Raw genomic sequence first — 6,134 nt, 5'->3', positions numbered from 1 at the left:
ACATCTTTAAAAGACAATATCATCTCAAATTAGAATAGGGAGGAAATATTTAAGAAATACCATTATGACAGTATAAAGGTTGCTGGTGCATCTGATTGTTGGTTGAATGCACGGGTGACCTGTGGGGGTTATAGGGAGTCCTTGGGGTTTTCCCCTGGCAGATCTGCCGTTTTTTGCTTCTATTAAGGCAATGTTTAGGTGATTCATAGCCTTTGAGGTAATATTCCCAAGCTTCGAAAAGCTAAGGTAAATGTAAGTTTTAAATGAGTTTCCCCATGTCACACAAAAATGGACCCATAGCACTTTGTAAAGGGGCATTACAGTAATATTGCATGTATAGTAAAGTCACCAGTATGTTAGAGAACTTTAGGTGGTCATACCTAGTGTATAATAGAAACTGGAATCTGATGAGATGTGGAGATTTGTAGTGTCAATAACATGTAGTGTCCAAAAAAGAAAGTGTATTAATCCCTTCTGACAAGTTCATTCTTATGAGTAGAACAATTTAGATTAACTTCTTTTATAAACTATCTATGAAGATTACCATTATGAAACCTTGAAGTTCACTTTTGCCCCAAAGTGCAATATAAGTGAAGCATTGATTGTGAAACAGTCAAGTATTTACATAACATGTTCTGTAACTATGTATATGTATATGTATATGTAGTTATGTTTGAACTATTAATATGTAATATTAAAGAATTTATGTAAGAAACAGGGACAAGAACAAATATTTACATGTACCACATTTCAGACAAAGCTACATTGTATATGCCATTGTAGAAAAGGATTTTTTCTTCCATCACATTCCAAACCACAATGACCCCCCACCCACAATTTTCAAAACAGCATGATCCCCCCTACTACCAATTTCAAAAACAGAGTGACCCCCCTACAAATCCACTGCCTCCCTCCCCCCAGGCCGAAGAAACTGACCGGTCCCTTAGCAGGTGTTCAGGCACAAATAATAATTTATAAACCTTGAAAAAGAAATGTTGACAGGAATATATATTGACACGGACAGGAATTACGTAAACATGATTCACAAAGTAGCAGGCTTTTATGATTAATTCCCTTCTGTGAAGTTGTCAAGTATACACAGAGATAAATGCAAAGTAGTCACAAGGATGCGATTCTTTCAATATGAATGTTGTCATGGTTTCTATTATATCATTCATTGCATGCAAACGGAAATCTAAACAAAGCATCTCAAGGCTTGTGAAAGCTGAAATGATGATAACGCTTGAAGGTGTGTGTGTGTGGGGGGGGGGGTAGATTTCATTCAATCGAATTTCTATGGCTTATCATCGTTAATTTGCCACTCATAAAATGTATAGTAGTTTAAGGGGCTCTTATTCCGATATTGTTTTCAATTAGAATGTGACATCCCTGGATAGAGCTCACTGACAAAGCGTCTTTCAAAAGTGCCCATCTGTTCCAATACAATAAGCAGAGAATTAAAGCTTCAGATTCTGAAGAACTCTTTTATAATTTAAGAGAAATGTTCAGCAAGGGTTTTGCGCAGTTTTCCTTTTTAGCAATTGTATATCTATTCGTTTTGACACATCATGCATGTCAATGGCGAAAAACAACCACATACGCTTACAATGAAAGATGTCTTCCTTACCTCCATTTTTTTCCTGTGTACTATTTTCCATACTTTCAGATCCCACTATCTTCAGAAATTCCCCACCTGACTTGTAAATAGCATAAGGTGAGATAGGTTTTGATTTGCAGGACGGTCTGGATGTTTTGTTGCAACCTAGACAGAGATTCATTAAATTCTGCTTTATAGAGAGTTTTCATACTGGAATTATAGTCTAAAGAATGTTAAATCAGTCATTTTTATAAGTTAATACAAACAAAAATCGATTTCTTTTGATCCATTTCTAGCATAAAGTAACATTAATAACGCAATAATTACTATAGTATCCCTGGAAGGTCGTCATATATTCATCAACTGTCACCTTACTATGTTATCAATAATTTGAAAAACAATTTCGCCTTACCCGATTCCCGGTTTTCATCCTGGTCAGGTTGATCTATTAAGGCATCTTGTTCCCCAGCTTCTTCTGTCTCAGTTGGCATTGGACATGGTCTGGCTTCTTCTTGTGTGTTACTAGACGGTGTTGTCTGATGAAAGATGGTTACAGAAGTACACGTTATACAGATATGTAAATCACCCAGCTCATATTTTGTTGTAGCTTATTCAGCCAATAACGCATATAGTATGCCCATATTTGCAACGATTAGAATGATCTTTGTTGGTCTTATTTTAAATCAACCATAAATACATTTAGATATAAATCATAACTTTTGATTGGACTTAATCAAGATATGTTTATCCAGATTGTAAAAAGTAAAGTAGCAATGCATGTCTATCAATATGAATTGGAATGCCACTATGTTTAAAAGTAATCTTCGGAATGAGAAGTGTGTCATTTTGGTGAAAACAAGCAATGAATATATGAATAGGGTGGGGGGGGGGGGCAGTAGGAGTATTGTAAATTGGCATATTATAACAACTCATCTGTAAATGTCTAAGCTTATCTTAAATTCTTCATGTTTCTACTCTGCACAATGTATATTGCTATTAACTTCAGGGTGTTTCATCTTCTACATGTAAAAAACTGTTGATAGGTAAATGACATTACCTTTCGCATGGATTCTTTGACCAGTTTCAAAGGTGACATATTGTTTTGTTCCATAACATAAGAATTTTTCTTTCGTAGTGCTTTATGAAGCGTCCCTGCCCACTTTTCTTTTTCATCTGCCTGCGACATCTGAAATCATTAGTTTTGAAACTTCTAAGTTGGTGTGGGAATAATGTGTCCTTCACAATTCCGAATGAAAAATATGTCAATGTACTTGAGAGCCATACATATACTTTACTAACATCATCTTGTAATATGTTCGTGTACTTGAAAGCCATACCGATACTTTACTAATGCCATCTTGTTTAATAAGGGGAATTTCCTTTGTATCTCTCCGGTCCATCGCATAAAACCACAACATACACAAACGGTACTGCAAAGAATTAGCGTTACGGTACATGACTAATGAAAACGTAGCCACTTTAAATACGTCAACAGGAAAGATCTTTGAGGTTGCTGTTACATGTAGCATAGGATTGAGGTTCTTGAGTAGCCTTGCCTGATGTAACCTGCCAGCTTGTTTTCACGTCATTTGAAATCTTAATATCGACTTGTGACTGTGTTCTTACGATAATTAGCGTTTGCTCCGTATTTCAAACAACGTTAATTATAGTGAGATAGATTTGTGTCTCGAACAGCATTACAGTGACACAAAGATAATGAACTGTTATCAATAGAATAGAATCCTACCTCTATTTCATCAACGTACAGTTTTCCTAGAAATCTTAGTCTCTTTCAGTAAGATCTTTCAATAGTGTATATTATTTCATATTGGTGTTTGGACAATATTAACAGATGACAGTGCTGTTCGAATGTATGTATGTATGTATGTATGTATGTATGTATGTATGTATGTATGTAGGTAGGTAGGTAGGTAGGTAGGTAGGTAGGTGTGTGTGTGTGTGTGTGCGTGCGTGCATGTGTGTTGATTTTAAAACTTATTTCGACAAAGATAATTAGTTTTATCTTCACTATGAACAAAACGTTCGTTAGGTATCAGAAATATATATTTATAAGAACGTCTTTATCTCTCATATTTTTGTACGGAAACAGCGCGTCCGCTTTACCTTGTTTCCTTGGAAACTGCGTAGGAAACATGAACGTAGGAGACGTCTTATAGTACATGTATGCAGACTCATTAAGATTCTTCCAACAAAATGCTCAGCTACTACGTACATTTACTATAGCCACTGTTTCACAAACACTCACTCATGTTTGTCTGTTTAGATAAGCAAAGACAAACGGACATGAAAAGACAACCTTTTTAAAGATACCGTTTTCATTTACAGATATCTGAAGTATTCACCTATTCAAGCTGGCAGGTTCATCAAAGTTACCAAAAGAAATAAACAGCTAAGGCTAATGAACATGTTTAGGTCATTACGTGCATAAAATCTAACTGATGTCACCGTAGTAATTCACATAAATGAATAGCGTGTTCTAATTGGAACGGGAACATCACGTTCTTATATGTTGGGAAATTCTTTATATAATATGAGACTAATGTTGAGGAGATGGGCATTGTGCTGACTACTTACTATCTCTCTCATATTTCGTAAATAATTCCTGAGGTCACCATAGGCACAGTATTCCACAATTAAACAAACTGGCATAGATTTAGTACAGCAGCCAATTAGGCTTATAATATTCGGATGTTGTCCAATTTCTTTCATAACATCGATTTCCGTTAGTAAGTTTTGACGATCATCCAATGACGCAGTTGCTGGAAGAAAAAGGGTTGAGGCAAGGCAATTAGTTCATCCCTTATCGTAAACATGTCGGTCATTCACAATGAGTCACTTTAAAGTATAGTTTGAAAAGTTTCAAGTTGAGATTCTTAGGACAATGTTCAACTTGGAAATAAATGATAAAACCAGAAGCGTTCAGCACTGAGACCCAAAAAGTATACTGCCAACTCATTCGGACATATATTTTGTTATCAACACCCTTTCATATACGTGTAGTTACAATACACTAACATTACAATTGTTGGTTTCAGTCATTTCAGTCATTTCTTAAAGTTTGTCATAACTATTTGCCAATATGGGGTATATCATGTATGATAGCTATAGATAAAGAATTTGCACTCCAAAAGATTACTGTGAGTAGGAATGAAAATCTAATGACCCTTTTGGAAGGAATTCATTTTTTATCTGGTTATTATGAGTTTTAAAATGTGTAGATTATCATGAATTCTAGTGATCCTCAATTAACATTTAATTCACGTTCCCAGTAATGATGTACTAACCAGTACTTGAAAGTGACTAGTTACCAAGGAAATGAGGGCGATTGCAGTTTTTCTTCAATTTTCAAAAACAAAAAATACGTGTACTTATTTAAGTCAAGTAAACGCATATTTAATTAAAAGTAAAACCAATTTCTTTCAATCGCGCACGTAAAAAGTTTTGCTTGACAGTTTTTTTACCCCTCAACATTTTGACGGCAACTCTCAACTTCTTCCATGATGCTTGTGGATTCCATCCATTCAATTCTGCCTTCATAACCTTTCCAAAAGCACCTTGACCAATCACTTCTGCTAGTTCCAACTGTGTGAAGTCAACTTCGTAGTGATCAGTTTCCACATTTATCAAGGTGTCGTTACTCGAGAAGACAGACCCTCCTCCGCGGGCTGTTGACAAAGCGTGCTTGGAATCATGTATCATGTTGCCTGTAATTATTCGTGGTGACACAGGAGGAGTTTCAAGATCTATCAGATTGTCGCTGTTTGTCTGCGAATAATAAAAGAAAAACATGTTCTGTAGTTATGTGTATAAGAATTTACATTTGACATGATTACATAATATATATAAACTTCTGAGAGAGCTGACCGGGACTTGCACATTGTGAACTGTATTAAACGTTGAACTTATGAATTTAATATAATGAAGGACGATTTGTTACTGTATATGTATTATATTAGCAGTTAGCATGTTCTTTTCATGTTAGAATGACACATCGTCCGCTATGCCTAGATCAGCAAGGAATTTTCTGAGTAGTAGATTTTATGGACATATCCCACGAATTATCTGCTCCTTCGCATCAATTACACACTGGATTGTTTTTTATCTGATTTCTAATGAAATTTGAAGTGAATGCTAAATAACTTTAAGTAGACATTGAACTGCCTAGATTTGAATCTTGTAAGTGGTATACAGTTCCATCTATTTCATGTTACTCCAAAGTTAATGGATTTTGGATACTATTTTGCATCGTACAAAGTTTCACTTTATTTTCCTAGTTAATTGCTATAGGCGTAATTTGTTTTAAAATGTCTAGTAACTGCTATCTGTATTGTTCATTATATTGCAATGTAGCAGTGCGACCCACCTGGAGAAAATTTAAGTAAACTATGCTGACAATAACAAACAGGGTTCCTACACATATTACTAGCTACATTAACATTTTATGCCATATTGTTCAATTTCCCTTGCGTAACGTATCGTGACGTGAATGACATATATCTGGGCCGGCCCAGGATGG

The sequence above is a fragment of the Glandiceps talaboti genome, chromosome 15 (assembly GCF_964340395.1).
Source record: "Glandiceps talaboti chromosome 15, keGlaTala1.1, whole genome shotgun sequence".
Lineage (NCBI taxonomy): Eukaryota > Metazoa > Hemichordata > Enteropneusta > Spengelidae > Glandiceps > Glandiceps talaboti.
This window is presented reverse-complemented; position numbering follows the sequence as displayed.